Source organism: Typopeltis vanoorti, chromosome 7, assembly GCF_054136105.1.
Source record: "Typopeltis vanoorti isolate ZY-2024b chromosome 7, IOZ_Tvanoo_1.0, whole genome shotgun sequence".
Taxonomy (NCBI): Eukaryota; Metazoa; Arthropoda; class Arachnida; order Uropygi; family Thelyphonidae; genus Typopeltis; species Typopeltis vanoorti.
The window spans coordinates 90,646,495-90,662,927 of record NC_143555.1 but is presented as its reverse complement, the minus strand read 5'-3'; the positions used below and the strand labels follow the sequence as shown (position 1 = coordinate 90,662,927).

Below are 16,433 nucleotides of genomic sequence, written 5' to 3'. Positions count from 1 at the left end.
TTTAATGATATTGCCATTGATGCCATCTGTTCATGCCTATAAACTTTCTCAGGACTCTCATATCTGTGGTCTCTAGTCTTTGGTCAAGTGTTTTACTTCTGACCCAGCTCTCAGATCCATAAGTTAAAACTGGTTTGAACACTGTCTTGTACACAGCTAATTTAGTGTTCCGACTGATTTCTCTCTTATTCCATATGAATTTATTCAATTGACTTCCCACCATACCAGCTTTTCTGATTCTGTTGTCTATTTCTATATTTAATTTACCATCTTCAGTAAAAATCGTGCCTAAATAGCTGAAATGTTTTACTTGTTCCACAGGTTCTCCATTCACAACACAGTTGACATTTTCAATGATTCTGCCTATTTTCATTGTCTTTGTCTTTTTATTGCTGACCTTCATACCATATCTATTACAACAGCTATTCAATTTAGTCAGAGAATCTTGCAGACTTGTAGCAGATTTATTCAGAAGTATAACATCATCCGCATAAAGCAAAGAGCTGACATTAACATCTCCAATTTTGATATCATGTTTAATACCACTTTCCTTCATAATGTGATCCATATAGATAATGAATAACAGAGGGGATAATGTACATCCTTGTCTCACACCAGATTTAACATTAAACCATCTTCCTGTACTTCCTTCAATTCTAACTGCTGACTTACAACTCAAATAAAGACTAATTATTGCTTGATATAATGCCCCATTAACACCATATAACTGCAGCGTATTGAATAGCTTCTCTCTTGGCACCTTGTCATATGCCTTTTCCGGATCGACAAAACTTAATTCCCATGCTTTCTCGACTATTTGTCGTAAAGTGAAGATCTGATCCTGACAGCCTCTATTTGGCCTGAATCCAGCTTGTTCTTTACCACGCTTTTCTTCCACAATTCTTCTCAACCGTTTCTCAAGTATACTTGCATAGATCTTTCCAGGAACACTCAGTAGGGAAATACCTCTGTAATTCTCACATGCAGTTTTATTTCCCTTTTTATATATGGGTACTATGAGAGCTCTACTCCAATCATCGGGAATTCGTCCCTCTGTTCAGGCTTTCTGAACTATGCAGTGCAGCCACTGTAAGACTCTTATACCACCATACTTCAGCATTTCTGGTCGAATATCATCTACTCCTGCTGCCTTTCCACATTTCAAGCCTTTGATGGCTTTTTCTACTTCAAGTATGGATATGTATTCCTGACTGCATGCCTGGTCAGTGTTTTTTACCACTGTGCTGTCATCACTGCTTGTTTCATTTAGCAGTTTTTCAAAGTAATTACTCCATACTTCAAGGATATCTTTGAAAAAGTTTTACACAGTGTTTAGCATTCTTGCATTTGTCTCTATATTCTCTAAGAGCACAGGCTGACTTATTTGACAGGAACTTTTGGTGTGCTTTCTTCTTTTCCTTCACTGCCTCTTTAACTTCCTGTGTCCACCAGGGAGTTCTGATTTTATTATCCTTACAGATAACTTCACCACATGCCTCTCTGGCAGAATCAATCAATGTTTTCTTCAGAGTTTGCCACTGAATCTCCAAGGTTTGATTCCTGTTCTCAAACTCTTTCATTTTTTCTTCAATAATCTTTGTGTATTTTAGCCTACAGTTCACATCTGAGAGCTGCTCAACTTTTATTCGCTTTAAAACTTTCTTACATGTTATTCTTTTCAATATGAAATTCAATTTTATCCTGCTCAAGACTAAATAGTGATCACTTCCAATTTCAAATCCTCTGTACACTCTGGTGTCCTGCACCAGGGAGAAAACATCACTATCAACAATAACATAGTCAATGAGACTTTTCTTATTTCTAGCCTCTTCTCTCCATGTGAATTTGTGCACATTTTTATGTTGGAACATGGTGTTAGTAATAACCAGTCCATGTGCTGAGCAGAAATCCAACAGATATTTGCCATTATTATTAGCGTTGCTCTTTACTCCAAATTTTCCCAAAATATTTCTGTATGTCTGACAATAATTTCCTACTTTGCTATTTAGATCCCCAACAAAAACCAACTTTGCCTTTTTCATTGTGTCAGTTGCTTTCTCTAAAGTCTCAAAAAATTCCTCCACTTCTACCTTAGTAAAACCTTCTGTGGGACCATAGACACAAATAAGTCTCATTGTCCCCATTCTCATATTTGCCCACATCACTCTACTTGAGACTGACTGCCATTCAAGAAGATTAGCCTCGTATTTTGTGTTGAATACTATGGCTACTCCTTCTTTTCCTTGATTGTCATTGCCTGAATATAACATTTTGTATTTATTGCTCAGAAAGATCTCACCAGTTTTGGTCTTTTTTGTTTCAGTCACCCCTATTATGTCGATCTGGTACTTATCTAATTCCTCAGCTAGCTCCATTTCTTTGCCATTCAGGCTTCTTACGTTGATAGTACCGATCTTTAACTCTGGTGATGTTGAGTTGGGGTTTGTTTTCAGATTTGTTCCAGTAGCTGACTTTTCGCTGTTCGCCCTGGTTCCCTGGCGAAAACAACGGGGGGCCTTGTTTAACCGGGCGACGCCCCAGCCAGCATGAAATTTTGTCATGTTGTACCATCATTCTATATTTTGGTTTAACCAATAAGAATACAGTTCTGTCGGCTAAATCCCAAATTGCCAGCCCATCCTCATCCGTTCAGTATCCAAGTAGATACCCAACAGGGTGCACCACGAGAAGGTGAGGATTGGACATTAGGTCAGAAGCCCTGGTCGGTTCTCCGCATTCCTTTAAAGGCTATGTGGAGGTCTCCTCTCAGTTATACAGCTTTGACCCTTAAGCACCCCTTTGACACCATACTAAATTATGTAATTTTTTTAAAAACGTATGTGGGGATTACCAACATTTGGGAAAAACTGTACCAATTATAACATAATAAATCTAAAAGCATGTTTTGAATATATATATGGAAGCATAATAACTTGGAAGTAAACGATTAAAAGTGTATCATCATCGAACAAAGTTTTAATTTTTAATAAACAAATAAATGATATGATATAATTATTTACTATTTTACTTTTAATGAGATGGATGAGCTTATCGGCCTTGCAGAGTTGCTGGATATCTGGCTCAATATTGGTCAACTTCAGTCGAAGATCAGCACACACACTAAGACCATTTCTGTATTTTGTTTTTATTTGAAGGAGCGATGAAAATCCTTTCTTGCAAAGATAGGTTGTCGAAAATTGCATGACAATTTTCGATACTTCTACAGATAATTCGGGAAATTCACTTCTCAGTGAAGGCGAGATCCCAAATCGAGCCAAACCACTATCACGGAATTGCATTTTAAGCAAACTGTCACTTGAAAGCTCAATTAGCTATTCTTTTTTCGATAACAAAAGGTTGTTCTCGTGACTGCAAGCCTGAAATGGATCGTGAACCCACAGAAATTTCTTATAAAAGTTAATCGGAAACTATGTTTCCAAATTCTGTTTCAGAGTTTTGAGGTGGACACAAACGCTTTCCCAGTGGCTAAATTCTAAACTAATAAGTTTTGGGGCCCTATGCAAAATAATCAATTGTATTTACCTATTGAATACTATCCGGGAAAGCTCCAAACCTCCCTGTCTCTTTCATCACACGTTCATAATCAGGCTACTGTTGATATTGATTTATACACACATTCAAAACTGTAAACAATTGTTGAATAACAACACAATATATGTAGGCATAATTACTGTAAAGGGAGAAGTCACAAAACAGAAAAATGTTCCTACAAAATTACCAGTTGTATTTACCTTTGAATGAGATCCACTGGTTGAGTGTCCAGTGAGTCAGCAAATCTTTCCTTTCGTTCAGCGTATTAATATTATCGCATTACAATTGATAGGAATTCTGTGTTTCTGTGGATTCATTACAGACCTTTTTCTTCAGAAACTACATGCAAAATGTCATTACAAACTTGTTTTGTATTATCACTGTCATCTGAGCTATTTTTCCATTTAAAGACGGTACCAATGTACTTATCCATAATTGAAATACCGTACTTACTCGAATATAACTTGCCCTCACATGTAACTCACGCCCCTGATTTTACTTTTCGAAAAAAGAAATTGAAAAGTTTTGCATATACCTCACAAATGAAAAAAAGCTGAATCACGTTCAGAGTGGGGGATAGTAACTTGCTCCCTTGGTAAACAACACTCCCTCCCTAATAGCCACTATATTGCAGAGGCAAAAAAAAAAAAGTACATTTATTATGTCAGTGAATAAGATACCAGCAGTCTGTGTAATATATTTCTGAACAAATAGTGCAATTAGAGAAGTGGGATAAAAACGACACTAATTAATGAATCACATGTCCTTTCATACAGAAACTATGCTGTATAGACTCAAGCAAAAACACATTGCACTGGCAAACACAATGTCTAACTAAAAACTATTGTTATTAATTAGAAGTGTGTGAGTTCACCTGCCCCAAAGCAGCAATAAAGTTCAACCGAAGGTGTTAAAATTCGTAAATGTGTTAAAACTAAGAAATATATATATAGTAAATGTTGTGGCAGTTTCACATATGGAATTCAGTTGAAGAGAGTTTAGCATTTCAACTCAACTGGCAGCTTGCTTTTATCTTTCAGTTGCACGATTTCCTAAAAATATATAAATACCGAGGTTATCTCACAACACACTTTGTCCAAATATTACTTAGTACTTCTGAAAATATATCGAGTCTTGGTTGAAGGAGGAAACCCTTCAACAATAAAAATCAATAAACAACAAGCAATTGGTTGAAATGTGGTCATGTGGACAACACATGTTCACTTCAAATCTGACAAAACAGCAAGGGAAAGTGGAAGCAATAAAACCATATTGTTGTTCACTTAACCCCTCTTTTATTACTCGTCATTCTCCTGCTACAAATTAAAATAGTGGCAGAATGTTCATTTCATGAACATTCTGCTGCTATTTTAATTTTTTTTTTTAAAGTATCCATTTTATTTCAATAATTTTTACTTACTTATTCAATTTTAATTTGTTTTGTTTGGATAATTAAAATATATAGATTTATTTCATTAATTTAAGTCTGCCTGTGGACCACCTATTCCATCATCGCAGACCACAGGTTGAGAAACACTGTTATAGGGTAGTCTCACTTTATGTGACCCCTAATTCATAAGTAGTATAGAAATAGAAGACATGACACAACATAAATAAAAAAAATGAATTTTAATTAGGAAAAGTATTTTGGAAAAAATTTTAGTGTATTTTAACTTTTTCTTTTTTTTTGGGGGGGGGGGGGCTTGGCCCCCTCCCTGGTTGCGCCACTAGTACTTGTAGAAAGCGATGCAGTCCTTAAGAGATCTTAACATGTGCTGTGTAGTTAAAATAGGTTTCAAGGCAACCCTGATGTTGAAAGACTTCATGATTTTTGAGACTGAGCCAGCATAAGATATGACGATGTATACTACATCACTTGAGGTTGTCACTGTGGGCTGTTTCTATAGAATCTTTTGAATGATATTTTGTGGGTAACCATTTTTGGATAGAGTTTTTGATATGAGTGAGAGCTCATCAAGCAGATCTTTTTCTTCCGTGATGATATTTGTTGCTACGTTTTTGTGCATAGTGATGACTAGATTTAAAGTGAAGATAATGTTCAGTGTCTGTACATTTTCGGTAGAGTGTGAGCTTGATTTGTCCATTATCTTGTTTTTTTAATAGCACATCCAAAAAAGGTAATTGATGGTTATTTTCCAACTCTAATGTGAACTTAATTTTTTTGGTGGAAGGAATTTATTTTTTGAAGGAACTCATGTAAGGCATTTTCCGTGTCTTTCCAAATGATGAAGATATCGTCCATGTATCTCCACTAGACTGACAGTTTCGGATTTATTTTGGATAGGATGTCATTTTCTAGTTTTTCCATGAACAGATCCTCACACGGTGGTGACAAAGAACTTCCCATGGCTAAGCCTTTAAATTGTTGATACAGTATGTTATTTACTTTAAAATAGTTTGATTTTAGACAATGACAGAAAAGCCGAGAAATGTCGTTTGGAAAGAGATCTTCTATGATCTTAATCACTTCTTCATTGCATCTAGACTTGCAAGTATATCTGTATTTGATATGTTGATGCTTTTTAATCTTTTCATTGATTTCTATTAATCTATAGAGAACCAAAAGATTCCCTATAGAAACAGCTTACAGCGACAACCTCAAGTGAAGCAGTATACATCATCATACCTTATGCCGACTCAGTCTCAATGAAAATAGCAAAAATCATGAAGTCTTTCAACATCAGGGTTGCTCCTGTGGACTGAACTATATATGCCAAACATCACGAGGCCTAGAAATCTGAAAAAAGAACATATAGGAGATGTCAACAACAACAGAACAGACACATCAGGATTAACCCACCATTTCTCAATTTCGAACCATTCCATCGATTGGGACAACAGCTCCATGCCGTACATTGAAGAAGATTTCAGATGTAGAAACTTTAAAGAAGCTGCAGTGTTACTCCAGACAGGAGACAATCTCAATAGAAATCAAGGTATGATATTAAAAGACATTTGGAAAAGTTTTATAAATTCACTATGTTTAGCAGAACTCAATTTCGTGAAAAACTATAAAATGTGATCTACTAACAATGACTAAGTCTCCACGCTCTATGCTCTTAATGTCACCTGTCTTTTCAATTTTTTGTTTGATTTTAATGTCGCTACTGCATTCTCCTGTTTTAGCATTTAATGCTAGTGTAACCATTCTTATCCTGAAGAAGCCAGAGAGACTCAAGCTTGTGAAACTGGTTGATGATTATATACATATATTTATAAAGAATCATGGTCCAATAAAATCCAAAGAAAATGTCTCATATTTAGTATAAAGGGACCAAATATTAACAGTCAAAAAGAGAATTAGTGGTGACTGTGGGGACAAATGATTTAAGTGGACACAAAGAACATGTGATGGCGAATATCAGGAGGTTATTGAGAAGAGTGAAAGATATCAGTGTGTTACTAATGTATGATGATGATGATGAGTTGCAACAGAAAGTCAAAATCATGAATGGTATGCTAGCAGAGCTCTTTGAGGAGAAGGGAATACAGTTTGTGGATATGGCATGTGTTTGAGGGAAGAATGAAATTATACAGGTGTGATGAGTTATATTTCAATGGCTTTGGAGTGAGCACACTGGAGAAAGTGTTGCTGGATGGAAGTTCAATGTGTGATGTGCAAGAGAACAGAAGCAAGAGATGAAGTGAAAAAAGAAAGTACTTTTGGAAGTGGTACAATATAAATGGTAGAATGGTATCTGCTTCAGAAGATGTTGTTGAAGTATTCAGTGATCAATTTATAAGGGTGTTTCATTCTGATCTGGGTGATATCATGAGGAACTTAAGTGTAGAGGACATAGGAGAGGATGGCTTAATTGCGAGTGAGAAGGTGGTATTTGAGGAAATAAATAACCCTAATGTCAGTTTATTTATTTATTCATATGGAGTTTCTTCCCTTTTTCTTCCCCGTCCCTATTGGGGCGAGTTGAGTCCCCTCATGGGGGGGGTTAAGTATTTATGGCTGTAGATCCGTGTGTGTTCACAGGGCCAGTTTGCCTACTTGCAGGATGAAAAACGCCAGATAAACCGGCGGGAAAAACCCTACTGCCTGCGCCCAAGACCGGCTAACTTGGCTATGGCCGAGGAAGATCCTCAAATTCCTCACGTCTTCGATGGGAATCAAACCTGAGACACTCTTTCCCCCAGTCATATGGTTGCGAAGTGCAAAGCCACTAGGCTAACCGCGCAGACCTGATGTCAATAAGGCAATAGGATTTGATGACATATCACCACACATCTTAAAGGAATTGGTGGTATCACTGGCTGCCTGTATAATAAGAGTCTTACAACAGCACAGGTTCCAAGGGAGTGGAAGGAGGATAAAATTGTTCCTCTGCATAAAGGTAGTGATAAGTATTAATTCAAATTATAGGCCAATCTATATCTGGAATTGTGGTGAAGGTACTGGTGAGAAGTAGGATACAGAAATGGGTTCATAACAGCAGTATTCTTTGTGGTTATCAGCATGAGTTTGTTAAAGGGAGATCATGTTTTACTAACTTATGTACTATAACAAATACATAACAGTAATACTGTATAACAATAACAGTGGTGTACTTGGATTTTACAAAAGCTTTTGATAGACTTCCACATGACAAATTGTTAAATAAATTTAAACAGATGGGATTGGATAATGGACGTCTGAGTTGGATTATTGATACCTATCTGATATTTCTGATACCTATTCTGACTTGCTGTCAGATAGATATCAGAAATCTGTATATGGGGGTGCAGTATCCCAAAAGATGAAGGTCGCTCATGGTGTACCACAGGGGTTTGGGGATGATATTGGGATGCATTTAACTATTAATATGCAGCTATTTGCAGATAATGGAAAATTGGGGAGAGCAATGCAGAGTCAAGTGGCCTTTATGGCCTTTCATAAGGACTGGAATAGACTGCATGAATGGGCAGGAAAGTGGAATTATCAGTTCAAGGTTGTGAGATTTGGTAAACAACAATGGGATGCAAAGTATACACTTGGTAGGGAAACGTTAAAGGAAGTAGAGGAGATGAGAGATCTAGGAGTGATGGTGGACAAGGACCTGAAATTCAGGTGCCACATTGCACAAGTTGTGAAGATGTCACATCGGATAATGGCAATGATGCAGAGGACCCTGACATGCAAAAATAGAGCATTTGTGATATCATAGTATAAGACCTTGATCAGGCCTCACATTGATTATAGTGCACAGATTTGGTCGTTAGGTTTTCATGATGATGAGGATAGATATGTTGGAAAGGGTCCAGAAAATATTCACAAAGGTAGTAAGTGGTCTTTGGAATGTGGAGTACGAGAATAGATTGAGAGAATGTAAGATGCAAACCCTCTTGAATGGGAGGAAGATTGGAGGATCTGATTGAGACACATAAGTTAGTCAGGGGTTGTTATCAGGTTGACATGGAAGAGATTTTTCATAGAGTTGGAGAGGGGGAGAGTAGAACAAGAGGCCATTGCTGGAAACTGTAAAAGGCAGATGTGAGCAGAGGAGCGAGGAGAAGGTTCTTTGGTGAGTAGAGTGCATTTCCTGAGTGTGTTGCGAATGGAAATACATTGAATCAGTTTAAGGCACAGTTGGATTCACATTATGTGTAATAATGTGCACTTCTCACAATGAGTCTCTGACTCCAAGGTTAGATGATGATAATAATAATCTCATCTCATTTTCTTTATACCCTCTTTTACCTTGCGGTGTCGGGAGTTTATTAATCATCGGACCTCAAACCATTCAGAGGATAAGGTGGTCAGCCCTATGTCCCAGTGTATCATATGTCCTTTAGTGTTGAAGTCTCAAGGCCGGTTTGCCTGCTTTGTGGGATGAAAAACTCCAGGATAAACTGAGGAAAAAATCCTACTGTCCACACACGAGACCGGCTAACTTGGCTATGGCTGAGGAAAATCCTTCAGCTCCTCACGTCACCGACAGGAATCGAACCTAGGACACTCCTTCCCCAGGCACATGGTTGCGAAGCACACAGCCAATAGGCTAACTTTGCGGACTGCGGACATAATAACAATAATAATAATTTTCATTAAAGTAAATTAAATTAAAATAATTGCAAGACAGAGGAAAGTTAATTATAGAAATTATAAGATGATCAATGTCTCATCAGTTGTATCAACATCGGGGGGGGGGGGAGTAGATTGGTCTGGTGGGCCATCTTGTGAATGGATCTAAATATGCCTTTTTTTTTTTTTCTTTGGTCATTTAAGTGTTACTTTTATTCATAAAATATGATCAATAATAAAAATGCTTCTTAAATGTGCAGCAAATGCAACAAGATATACATATGATAATATAATGAATGTACTTGGGTAGCAACCCACAGCAACAAGAGTGAAATCATGTCCCTACTATTCAGTGTTGTGCTGAGCACTATTGTGCAACTGCATATTGACTGTTCAGCTAATCAGTGTTCATTTGTTTACTTTGTGACAGTTGTATTTGTAGCTGCAAAATAATAGTAATAACCAATAACAAATAATTTCTATGGTTTAGCAAATCTTCATTGAATTTTTGGTATGGAGACCTCATGTTTCTAGACAGAAATAGATTTTATTAAAATAAATAATATAACCTGACAAGTTTCATAAGTGACTGGACTTACATCATAAGAGGTACAAAACTCATATAAAAAAGACTAGAAAAAATTCATTATACATAACAGATGTTATAAGAACTTCAACAAACTAGTACAGCTAAACAGAGTGATAAAAAAATTAAAAAAAAAACATTGGAGTAACAATCTGCAAGTGTTGGAACAATGCTAGTTGTTGTTACATTCTATTGGGATATTATATTGCTCAATATAATATCTCATTTACACCATACAAATGTAACATTTTCAACAGATTTTCTCTTAGCATCTTGTCATATGCCTGTTTTGAGATCTAAAAAACTTAAATACATATCCTTGTTATATTTCCATGATTTCTCAACTGTATGTCTTAAAGTAATTATTTGATCTTGACAGCCTCTATTTGGCCTGTAATGAATTTTGTAAACATTTTATATATTACTGACATGCCCACGTAGCACAGAAGCATGTCAAGTCCATGTGCTACATGAACATGTAAGAGAATTGGCAGTGCATCTGATGAAGTTGTTTAATCTAAGTCTCAGTTTTAGCAAGGGGTTCCAAAGGAAAGAGGTAGAGGGAGGGTAAAATAGTTAAATTGCATTAAGGTGGCTCCAAGATAGAAGTAGCAAATTACAGATTAATTGATATCTCAGGAGTGGTGGTTAAAGTGGTATTGGAAAAGTTGGTTAAAGGTAAAATCCAGCAGTGGGTGAATAAGAATATAGTACTCTATGGTGTGCCACACATGGCTTTGTTAAAGCTAGATCCTACCTTAGTAATTCACTCATGTTTTATAATAGAGTGACAGCAGAAATAGATAAGGGAAATGGCAACACCATGATGCTGCTGAATTTTGACAAGACATTTGACAGAATTCTGTATGGAAAACTATTACAAAAGTGGGAGCAAATGGGAATGGATATGAAACTGGTGGCATGGATGAGGGAGTGACTAGTAAAGTGCCTCAGGATTCTGTACTAGGGCCCATACTCTTAATTTGAATATGAATGATATAAGGAAAGATTTAAGCAAAATTGGGGAGGGCAATAGTTGATAACAGTGATGCAGATATCCTGCAGGATGATTTAAAAAGGGGAATTCTTATATGGCTATTTCAATTGAAGGTGAGTTAGCCAATCTCATACACAGGTAGCAGGGTTTTTCTCCCAGAAACTCAGGTTTTTTGTCTCACATAGAGACAAATCGGCCTTCAGAACACATGTAGTTTACAGACAAAAAATATTGTTCTTGGTGATAATGGGTGATAGATGACATTGATAGTAGTAGTGTCATAGTAGGAGAATGGGATGGTAGTGAAGAGGGTGAGATGTATTTAGTGGGGTAGAGTAGAGTGCCCTCTCACAATGAGTCTTTGGACTCCCTGGAGGTGTCATGTAATAATAATAATAATAAATTAGTATTGTTGGCAATGGATAATGGTTGTCAATTTAATGTTGCAAAATGTAGAGTCATGTACTTCAGGTTGAATAGGTTACATATTGTGTATCACATTGCAGGATATTGATGAGGCTAGGGATTTGAGGATAGTGGTAAACAGAGTTGAAGGTGAGAGGACATATTGCAAAAGTTGGTAAAAATTTGGTAAAATTTTTAATGTTGAAAAACACACCAACAAATAAAGATGGGAGGTTATTATACCTCTTTATAAAGCTATGATTCAGCTTTGGTCACTTGAGTTTCTTGGGGATCAGGAGATGGATGGAGAGGATTTAGAGACAACTGACCAAGCTGGTGACAGGTCTGCGAGATGTTCTCTATGAAAACAGGTTCAAGATGTCTGATTTGCAAAATTTAGTTAATAGGTGGAAAAGAGAAAACATGATAGAAACTTATTCAAGGGATTCTATAAGACTGACACAAAGGAAGATTTGGGTGCTCATAGTCTAACTTTTCTGCTTATTGTTTTGTGTGGTTCTGTGTATATGTTATTACAATTAACAGACTTCTCCTTTAATTCTGTGTTTGGGCTTAATTTTTTGCACTTGTTGTTTTGTGTATTTCTTATTGTTCTAGTTATTGTTTTTGTGTGTGTGTGTGTGTGTGTGCATGCGCGCGTGCGTGCGTGCATGTTATGCACACACACACGCACACACAAAATGCAAAACTGAGTGAAACTTGATAGACAAAATTCTCAAGTCCTAACTAAGGAGGAGCACCCTCTGTGGACATTAGCTGAAAGCTTTGGCTGTAATACCAGATCTCTGAGAATTAATGTTTCATATATTTTGCGATGTTTAACACATCTATACTTATTTAGAATGGGCTAGTTTTTAAGAGTAATGGCAAATTCTAAAAAAAAAAAAAACTTCTAAACTTGCTGTGATGGATTATGGTAGTTTTTCTTCCCTATGTGATTCTTTGTGTAATATCTAAAGTATGACCTGACTGACCATATCCATGATTACAGGTGTAGTTTTAATGCTACTCCCTGCAGATGGTGGCTGATCTTCTGGTCTGTCCATAGCAGGCCAATTTTCAGGAACTTTATACTGGTGTGTATAAAGTTCAGCCAGCATCTGTATGTAAGAAATCTTATATGCAGATGCTGGGAAGCATTAATTCTCAGAGATCCTGTATTACAACCAAGATCTCCAGCTAGCACCAACAGAGGTTGCTTACTAATTGGGACCCTATGCTTTTGTTAACTGCATTTCGCTTAGATATTTATTATTATATTCAAAATAAAGAAGTATCCGAAATAAAGGAGTTGAATTGGTGGTGCTGATAGCATCAGTCTGGCCAAAGATTATTGGGATCTCTGAGACAAGGTTAACGGATGATAATATAATAAGAGGAATTGAAGTAACAGGGTACAGCATTTTTTGGCAGGATAGGAAAGGAAAATGTGGTGGTGTACTGCTTATGATAAATGATGACTTATGTCCTCTAAGAGTGGGGATTTTGGAAGGCAGTGGCCAAGACAGGATATTTAGTGGGGCATTGCAACAAACCAAGAAGCACAGAGGCTGGGGAGCAGGAAATGTTTCGGCAGGTGAGCTTGGCAAGTGCAAGAAGAAGAATGATTGTTATGGGAGATTTTAACTATAGTAGTATAAGCTGGGAAGAGGGAAATGCATGTAGTAATAAGGGAATGAATTTCTAGAATTCTTGAGGGACAAATGTCTTAGGCAACATGTACTAGAGGAAACAAGAGGTTCAAGAGTTTTGGATTTGGTCATAGCATCAGAAGAGCTGATAATAAGTGAGATGACATCTCTCGCACCAGTTGGAGAAAGAGAGTGACCATGTGGGATGAATAGACATGCAGGAGTATCAAAGAAAAGGGAATGTATGTGGAATTATAAGGTAGGTGATTATAATAGTCTTAGATATCAACTAGGGGCAGTTCCATGGAGGGCAGAATTGGAAGACCGGGATATCCTTAGTGCTTGAGAAATTGTGAAGGAATATTTGTTAGCAGCAATAGTAAGCAGTATTCTGTGAGTGAAGAAGCGGACACAATTCGGTGTAAAGTGGATGACAAACAATATCAAGCAGGAACTGCAGTTGAAAAAGAGATTGTGGAAGAGATATAAAGAGAGGGGTGGAGGACAAATGCATGAAGAATATAAGACGAAGGCCAGGAGAGTGATTGGTATGGTGAGGAATGCAAAACTGGAATATGAGAAGAGATTGGCACTAAGATCCTAAGAAAATCCTAGGGAATTTTTTAGCTATGTGGTCATTAGGAGGAGAAATGATTGTGGGAGAATGACATTGTGGGATAAAAATGGGAATAGAGTGACTGATGCAGAAGATATAGTGGAGTTGTTCAATGAGCACTTTATTGGAGTATTTCATCCTGGAGAAGAAGGTTTTAATACTAGAGGGATAGGGCAGGTTTGCAGTTTAGAGGTGCAAGAGGAGAGTGTGTTCCAAATACTGAGCACTCTGGATGTCAGTAAAACTGTGGGACTGGATAGTATTTCACCATGGGTTTTGAGGGAATGTGCTAAAGAACTGACAGCTCTATTGACCTAGCTCTTCAATAAAAGTCTGGCTGCAGGAAAGGTACCCAAGGAATGGAAGGAAAGTAAGATAGTGTCGTGGTGTAAGGGCAGTAGCAGACTGTTAGTGTCTAATTATAGGCAGTTTGTGTGTCATCAGTAGTTGATAAGGTGTTGTAGAAATTAGTGAGGGACTATAAATAGCATTGGGCAGATAAGGGTGATGTTATCTGTGAGAATCAACATGGATTTGTTAAGGGGCGCTCATGCTTTAGTAATATGATTGCCAATTTTCGCTCTTACCGAAAGTCACATATTCACGTACTATTATGAGTTAATATCATTAAACAGAATAATGGTGAACATCTAAGCCTTACTACACAAAGACAATGTGATAAAAAGAATCAAATCTCTTTCCTTGTCCCATTTTTCTTCTATTTTATGCAAAGGACATCATAAAGCTATACCTAGCAGGAAAAATGTTACTGAAATGGATGAAAAAACAAAGATATAATAAATTAAATATTATTATAATATATCTAATAATATGCGCAAGAATGGTTACAGCTTGTAAACAAATGGACAGGGTCAGGTACCTTGACACATTCTTCAGTACATCCCTAGAGGAAGAAGTTTGCCTGGAAGAAGAGTAGAGTAGAGAGAGAAATGATATGAGATCATAATAGGCCTATACTGGACAGGATGGTAATTATCATACCTAGTTCTGGGGAAATGAAATTAATCTACAACTGCGATTCATAAGTCTTCTGTAGATGCTGCGTAATAAATATCAGTAATATATTAATATATTAATTACCATCTTAAAAAGACAAAAGAGGTTCATGTTTCTCTTTTATAGCCTAGTAATTAATTATTGCTTTACAACATAAGTAATCAAACCATTTATATTTTAATGTAAAATGTTTCAATTTCACACTTTAATATAAAAATATTAAAGATAAATCATATTCATCATATGAAAGTCTTTTAAAAAAAAAAAAAAAAAAAGCAGTGAATAAGCATATTTTCTACTACTGAAACTATTATAATATGCAAAAATTAAGATATAATTCTTAAATTGTTTGCAGTTTTCAACACTTAATAAATATAAATTTATTACTTGCATTATTATTATTATTTAGGTCACCAAGGAGTCAAAAGACTCATTGTGGGAGGTCCTTCCTAGGAAACAAGTCTATCAAGACTCAATGTGGGAGGTCCCTCCCAGGAAACACAAGTCTATCATACTACTCCTTAAACTCATTGACATTTCTCACTCTCACCACTGTATCAGGCAATGCATTCCACGATTCAACTACCCTCCATGCAAAGAAACCACTCTTCACCCTCTTGCTCACAGTTTCCTTTCGTAACTTCCAGGGATGGCCCCTTGTCATCACTCCTTCCCGCTGTTCAACCAAGCGAAAGAACTCCCCCAGTGTCAACCCTGTAACCACCTCTCAATGGTTTAAAAGTCTTAATCATATCACCTCTCCTTCTTCTATCCACCAAACTCTGCAGTCCACATTCCCTCAGCTGATCCTCATAACTAACATTGTACAGCCCTGAAACTGTCTTTGTTCCTCGGTACCCTTTCCACAGTTAATTTATCCCCTTCAAATCATGTGGACCAAATCTGAGAACAATAGTCTAAGTGTGGTCTGATTAAGGTCTTATACAACGGAATGATAACTCTTATCTCTGCAGGTCAGCGTCCTTCTCATTATTGCATCAATCCTTTGTGTTACCTTCACCACCTTTGCAATGTGTCCCTTGAATTTCAGGTTTCTATCAATCATCAACCCCCAGATCTCTTGTCTTCCCCTACTTTCTCCAGTATATCTCCTCCAGTAGAATATACAGAGCCCCATTGATGTGTCCCAAAGTTTTGCTGCATTAAACCAACACCCCCATTTTAAAATCCTCTTGCATGACCACCACATCTGCACTATTACTAATAACCCTTCCCAGCTTCACATCATCCACAAACAACTGAACATCCCTTGCAATCCACTGACAATGTCATTGATATAAAGGTTAAACAATATAGGTCCCAGTACTGAGCCCTGTGGGGCCCCACTCGTAACCCTCTGCCTCCTTGAAACTGCCCCACCATATGTTGCATCGGCAAAACCATATGTTGCATATGGTTTTGCCGATGCAAAAGCTTATCATGTGGCACCCTGTCAAGTGCCTTCGTTAAATCCAAGAAAATGGCAGTAGATGCTTTTCCCTCATCTATCTACTGTTCTCATAACTTTATTATAAAATGCTAGCATATTAATAAAACAAGAGTGTCCCCTTACAAAT

At 37.0% G+C, this 16,433-nt stretch overlaps 1 protein-coding gene across 1 annotated transcript in view; it reads left to right on the top strand.

The window, feature by feature from the left end:
- LOC150104851 (uncharacterized) overlaps nucleotides 1-16,433 on the top strand; it is an 867,921-nt gene that overhangs the window by 191,008 nt on the left and 660,480 nt on the right. Inside the window, exon 3 of the mRNA XM_090395079.1 lies at nucleotides 6,129-6,509. The gene's annotated coding sequence lies outside the window, so the exon portion shown is untranslated. The remainder of the gene's footprint in view (nucleotides 1-6,128; nucleotides 6,510-16,433) is intronic.